This window comes from Bidens hawaiensis, unplaced genomic scaffold (genome assembly GCF_021521415.1).
Source record: "Bidens hawaiensis isolate Kalapana, Puna unplaced genomic scaffold, B.hawaiensis_p1.1 tig00031208_1, whole genome shotgun sequence".
Taxonomy (NCBI): domain Eukaryota; kingdom Viridiplantae; phylum Streptophyta; class Magnoliopsida; order Asterales; family Asteraceae; genus Bidens; species Bidens hawaiensis.
In genome coordinates this window covers 158,853-166,407 of record NW_027495262.1, presented here as the reverse complement: position 1 = coordinate 166,407, position 7,555 = coordinate 158,853, and positions in this window count along the sequence as shown.

The window sequence follows — 7,555 nt, the reverse complement described above, 5'->3', positions numbered from 1 at the left end:
CACCGTGTGGACCCGTTATGATAATTTCACAGCCAAAAAGTCCACACGACGCTACACGAGTCAAATGGGTCGGTAACTCGAAGCACAACGCACCAAGTAATCAATAAACGCGAATGCGCGTTGTACCGAACCGTTTGAGTAACCGACAGCCAATTCAGCCCCAATACCATAAAAATCATTTTCCAACAACCCGTACATTAACCCGAAACTATCCGAACTGAATTGGTCATCACTTACTTCATCCCTCGCGTTAAACGCAACAAAACACTATTCTAGCCAACCAAAACAATCTTTCAAACTACAACTAGTTGACCAATCAAATGAACACCAAAGGACATGATTTTAAAGTATGTAATACTAGACATACCTAGGAAAATGTTGGTGCAAGAACTCACTTCAAACAGCCCCGACACGATCACAATTGAACATCCACCGGTTAAGCCTAAAATGAACTTATCGATCAATAACAAGTAAAACATGCAGATTTTAACATGCGAAGATGCATTTAATTACATAGGACAGCCTTTGAAATAAATTATTAAATTTTTACCAGACTTTAATAAATGTCTTAGGTTTATAAAATTATTTTTATTATATTTTTCTAGTGGACACAAAAATCATGAAATTCCTCCAACACAGAAAGGTATGTGCAGCTATTTCAGTGCGCAACAAAATGGTTTTATTTTTATAAAATCATTACCCAGCCAAATTAAACGATTCCAATTGGGTTTGGTTCGTAACTCAAAATGTTAACTTTCAGAAGTGGAACCAACCAATTTAGACTTGTCAAAAAAGGGTTATGATGTCGGGAAGACAGACCAGAATCCGTCATCCCGCATCAGCTTTGACACTCGAACTTATAAAATCATAAAAAGTATTCAAATCTCGTCCAAAAATTACGTATTATACCTTTCTAGAAACTAGACTCAAATTAGAACATCATAAAAACAAGAATAGAACAAAAAAAATATAAATTCATCGAGTTACAGACCGAGCAATAAACAAGTACGAATCTATCAGAAATTGTTATAATCAAAACTCAATCCTAACGTGTTCAACAAAGGGTTTAATGGTGAAAAAGAGTTATACTAAGATAGAACCGACCTTGAATTAGACTCGGGAGGCCGGAGAATGGCTGGAACCTGCACGGAAATCGAGGAGGAGCCTCCCCTAGCTGCTGCCAATCGGAATTATGGTGGGGGGCTAGGGTTTTTCTTGTTCTGATATAATAATTAACATTTTAGCCCCTCAACTATGAAAGGTGCAACAACTTGGAATGGAAATTAATAAATTTAGCTTACGGTAATGACGAGAAGGTCTCCGAGGAATGCCGGATAAATCCCGAGAATATACAAGCTTTGTTAGGCATACCCTTTTTTACCAAAATTTACGGACGTTACAAAAGTTTGTTAAAACTCATAAGTTATCAACTGTTTGAAACAATGATGTTCATCGTTTTTTTACTTTAATTAGTCAAAATCAAGTTAATTTTGACCTCTGATAAGCCAATTGGTGATTCGTTAATTATATAACGAATGACTTATCAGATTCATTAATTATATAACGAATGACTTATCAGATTCGTTAATTATGTAACGAATGATCTCGTTTGATTTGTTGAAACTTAACGAATATCTATCTTATTCGCTAAGATATCACATATAACGAATTGGTGATTCGTATGATAACGAATAATATGATGTATCAATAGATTCGTTATTATTAACGAATGTAAGGTAATTAATGTTAACGAATATGTTTCATTCGTTAAAGACAACGAATGTAAATATAATGTATAACGAATGTCTCATTCGTTTAAATCTTTTAACGAATGAGATAATCCCTAGTTAATCAGTATTGAATATTATACTAATGTTTGTTATTTTTATCAGAAATGGCCGACGAAACCGTTCAAAATCCTGCTCCAGAGCAAAACCCGATGGTTAACCCTGCTGTAGCTGAACCTGAACAAGCACCAGTACTCTTGTCATGGAGTGAAAGCCATAACATTTGTGCTTATCTCGAGCCTCAATTTGAAGATACACCGATTTTTGGCGGGATGATCAGTTTCTTGACCCGATCAAGAATTTACAAGGCCATATCCACTCATACTGTGGTCTATCATAATATTATACGTGCGTTCTGGGATACAGCTCGATTGAATGAAGCAGAGAATCAGATCGAGGCTGTTATTCAAGACAAGCAAGTGGTGATCGATGTTAATGTTATTCGAGACTCGTTGGGCTTTATTGATACAATTGATGATCCATGTGAGTTCGATAAGGATTTGATTAGAGGGTTATTCAGCTGTGTAAAGTATAATGGTGATCCGGGGAGGTCCATGTACAACAAGGCTAATTTATGTAAACAATACAAGTACTTGTTACATGTATTGATACACTGTCTTGGTGGACGAAGAGGTGGATTTGATGAGTTTCGAGCTATGTTGCAATATGCTTTTGTTGCCTTGGTGTTAAAAAACCATTTAATTTCTCTGAAATGGTTTATTATCACTTGAAGGAGAACTTGATGAGCCGCCATAGGTTTTTAATGTATCCAAGATTCCTCCAGATGATAATCAATGGTCTCCAACCTGAGCTGATTAAAGATCAGGATGATGTGATTAAGTTAAAGTATATGGATGAGGAGCCATGAGACGTTTGAGATCGTATCGAGGTCAGAGTCTTGCAGATAGACCAAAGTTCAAGCGTTTGATTGGTCACTTGGTGAATATTGATTATATTGCACCACCTAATGATCGTTGGATTCATGATGACTCCGATTCTGAAGGTGAATGTGGTGGTGGTGGAAATGGTGGTGATGATGGTGGTGGTGGTCCTGGACCACAAGCCAAGTTAAGTTATGAACAAAAGCGTAAGCGTAAAGGAAAAGAACCGATGATGGAAAAGGGGGAGAAACCCAAGAAACAACAAGTTAGAAGGGGTTCGGGTATAGAGATACCTAGTCAACCATTTGTACCATCTACTATTGTTTCTGCTTCAGTTATTCCTGCTACTACTTCTCAAGTTCAATCAGAGAATTCCACGATCTCCTACTCCTACTCCTATTACAGATTTTCCTCGTTCTCCAACACCTGTGCAAATGCCTACTTCTCCAATGTGTCCAACTCTGACTTTAACTACTACTATGAGGCCTCATCCTTATTTTGGAGACGTATTACAAACTGTATTGGCACGGATGCCTACACCACAGCCAACTACTCCTGCTACTCCTGTTATTCCGAAAATGTTGCCAAGACCTGAGCATTCCTTTATGTCATTTAGTCGTCATCAGGGTCCCGCGCAACCGGTGCATCCGAATTTCTATCATATGGCTCCCCAAGCTCAATGGTTTCGCATGATGAATCTGTTGCATTTACAGCACACTTAAATGCAAGCAGATAGAGCTGCTCATAAGTTAGCACAAAGGAATTTGATGCGACATATCCAGTTCACTCAACGTGAAAACAGGGAAGTTCGAGCCCTAATTGCTGCTCAGGGGGAGATATTAGATAAACATGATGAGATCATTCTTCAGTTGACATGTAAAGAAGATGAGTTAAAGAAGTTAAAAAACGATGAAGATGATCAAGATGGTGCAGGGGGTGGGGTAGATCTGCAACCGGGCGGAAGTTCCACACTGTCGGCAGGTAATAAGACTGATGCGAGTGTTGGAGATAGTCAAATGCAGATTGTTCCATACAAAGACTACACGAGAGCCAAACCGATTGATGTTATTACGGCCAATATGATTTTGTTTGTTGGTATGGATGGGATTGTGTACAGTATGGTGAATGCAGATGAGATCGAAGAAGGTGAATTTGTTGATCACTCAATAACAAAAGAACAAATTGCCTTGCTTCTTGATCTAAACAAAGATGAGGTGGACGTATTGGATAAGAAAATGGATGTGGAAATGGAAGATGGTGATAATACAGGCATTCTTCACAGGAACGTGCCTGATTTTGAAGAAGTAGAAGTTGAAGACGTTACTTCTGAGGTGTACCCTGATTTTTATACCGACAACAATACCAACGACTCATGTATTCTGTTTTTCACTACTGAGCACTTTGATGCAGCAGAACGTCATTTGCAGGAAGAAAAAGATAAATTTAAAGCTGTTGAAACAAGTCATGTCTCTGTTACTGAGAAGGAGCGTAAACGTGCTTTGGATGGTATGTTTTAACATAATGTTGCAAACATGAACAAGATGATCGAGACTTTTCGTTATCACGAACGAGATGAAGTCAAAGTTGAAAAGGCTTGAGCATCAGCATACCAAATGAAGAAGTACAAGCCAGCTAAAGATGTGAGAGGTGATTTGGTGGCATGGCAGTATGATTCAGATCTTAAGGTATATATCGTTAAGTGGGAGCATGGTATTTATTACTTCAGACGCCCGCACGATATCTTATCTATGCCCAGATGGGATGTGAGAACACTAGCAAATCTACCATTCGTGAATCGTGGGGACGATAAGTGGGCTAGTTGGTTCTATAAGCAGTTATTACATGAAACCCGTTTTGGTTTCAAGTTCTTCAAGCCACAGGTGCCTACTCATAAGTACATTGATGAGATTGATACTCGCACAGGCTGGAGAAATTTAATATTACAGATAAAGCCACCAAAGACAATGAAGAGGGTTCCTATGAAGACATTTCCTCAGAGTCTATTCACCTCGTTTAATTATTGGTACTACGACAATCATACAGGTGAAGCGGCTATTGTATATGGTCACGGTTCTAACACGAAGACGATACGTGTGATTGACCCAATGTGGCTGGTTAACTTATCTGAGTCTGACAACGATGTGCTATTTACTAGTCAGATCAGATTTGCTAACGTAAGTGACTACGAGCTTGCTATGCAGTTTCAGAAGATTGTTAGAGTCTATTATGCATACAAGATTCACAGTTGCGTTGACTGGAAGACCAAGATGTTCCAGAGATAAGAGATAAAGAGCTCGAGACGAGGTGGAGTTTGTTAATACATGCTTTGTACGTCTCGATCTTTATCAGGGTTATTAATGTATAGGGGTTATAATGTAATTATGGCAAAAAGGCCATTCGCTCTATTGTAAGTTACATTCGTTACCCCGTAACGAATGTAACACATTTGTCTAAATGTAAGCTCATTCGTTAACCTTGTTTAACGAATGAGGGCCATTCGTTATCACTTAAAGTATTAACGAATAAGCATGTTTATTCGTTAAGGTATTTGTAATGAATGACCTATTCGTTAAGTTAAGTTTAACAAATAGGGTCATCTTCCTATATATACCCCTGTAATCTATTCTATTTATAACAGTTCTGATTATTCCTTGAATCCTCTCGTTACTCTGTCCGATTTACATCTCGATACACACATTACACCTACTAACGTAAATCTAGCCTAATCGTATACCTAATCAACATGAGCATCGATGTAATCACAAGATCTAGATCCGTAATATGCTCTCTCAACCCTTTACATAGACAAGCTTCTTTGATTTCAGCAGGGATAGGGTTGACCTCCATCCTTTCCCTGTATTGAGCTACATGCTCCTCAGGATCCGTAGTGTCGTCATAAAGTTTCATGTTGGGCGTCTGGAATTTCCTGGGAATCCCCACGTCACATATGGGCCAAGTGAACCTGGATAATCTGTGACTGCCTACCGGAACTTCAGCTATGAGATGGATTATCTCTGGGATACTGGAAATCATATCCTTCATTTTCTGCAATTCCCTGGCTATATCGGGGGATATCCCCTATCCTGCACAGATCCATGATTAGTTTATAAATTAGAATTAAGTAAATTGTTACCAAGATTCTGGTTAGGTCTCTGGTATCCTGAACTTGGGTGGTTAATTCCTCCATTGATGGTATCCCCGAGATAAGGTGGTGCCTGCATAGGGATGTCATCTCCAACATGCACTTCCGAGGACACCATAGGGGATCTTGATGAGAATATTCCGGCTGGCATGGTTGAGTGAGGCTGCATGTTGATGGACCCTAGCCTCGTTGGTCCTGGTAACTCTGAGGATACCGAAGGAAAAGCTCCCCAGTATCCTGATTGTTGCTGCAATGGAATCCTTGCTGATTGTGTCCCTAAGGATCTGGGATTCTGAAGGATAGATGATCCTGGAGAATCAAAGTCAAGGACCCTGGGCATGATTGGAGTGGCCTCCTGCCCTGGTTTCTTTTTGATCCCTTCAATCTCCTTGAATAGCCTTAATTTGGTCTTCTCTTGCTGCTCCATGTGAGTTTTGACCTGTTTCATCAAAGCGAAAATATCATTGTTAGAAATAACCGGGTCTACCCGTGTAGAGGATCTTCCTCCCGCGAATGGTGGAAGTTCTCCTCTGGGCTAAGTATTTTTCTTTGGCAGTGGTGGAGGTCCTGGGTTGACAGTTGAAGCAGTAGTAACCACCGGAGCAAAGACTGAACTGGTTTTTGGTTGTGAGGCCATTGTAAAGAGAGTGAAGGTGAATGAAATAAGCAGATTTAATGGATTAAAGTACCGTTAGCCCCACGGTGGGCGCCAAATTGTTTTGGTCAAAAATTAACAACAGTGATTTCGTAACCAAATTAGTAAATCGGGACTAGGCACTTGTAAAGATGGTTTGAACACAGAGATTTGTTGCGAGGAAAAAACCCGTTATCCTTAGGATAAGAAGCAAAAAACCCCGGGCGGTGAAAACTATCACCACCGGTTTATTAATAATGAAGGTGTTTATAATTGTGGAGCTCAAACTTGATCGTGATTACAGAGAATGCGAGTACTAGTAAGTTCTCGAGTGCTAGTGTGTGTGTGTGTGTTATGATCCGTATAGAGCTCATTTATACAAAAATAAAACTAACAAGAAGTCCTATATTTAAGGAAGCTTTTAGACTAAATCAATTAGCTGTTAATTCCGTTAGATAGCATGTTTCCTTAGTTGCCACGCTCTAATAACAGTAAGTGCGAGTCCTCGTGAGATCAAGCAACGGTCTTTGACCTGGTAAACATGGAAAGTAGCAAATATCGTGTTAGTTATATAATGTAATTAGGATACCAGTTACCTTGGAGGATACCGCATCCTGGATTCGTTCTGAATATAATCTTTGCTAAGGATACTGAAAATCAGTGCCCTAATAAAACAGCAATCTCATGTCATTTAACAGATTAATTATTAATAATCAAATATGGTTAATCAACTAGTTAAACCTTAGGCATCAACAATCGCTAACACACGGCACTGGTTATCAAACGGTCCCTGTCAGTGTGACTCCACTAAGGGCAATTGTATTTATCACATTCAAACTAATTATTACAACCCTATGAACACGTATCACAGCAACTGGCAAACTAATCATTCTGATTGAAAGAAACCTAAACCGACTGAGTGCACAATAATACCAAACATCAATGTTCATAGATCGACAATCAATAATTACAAATATTTAGTTCTTAAAACATGAGAAAAACTTTTCAAGTAAAATACTCTACATCCCAGGTATGACTCGAGGAGACTAGCCTCTCATGAAGATGATTTGGTCTTCACTTACTTTTTGGTAGGCCATGAACATGGATGAAA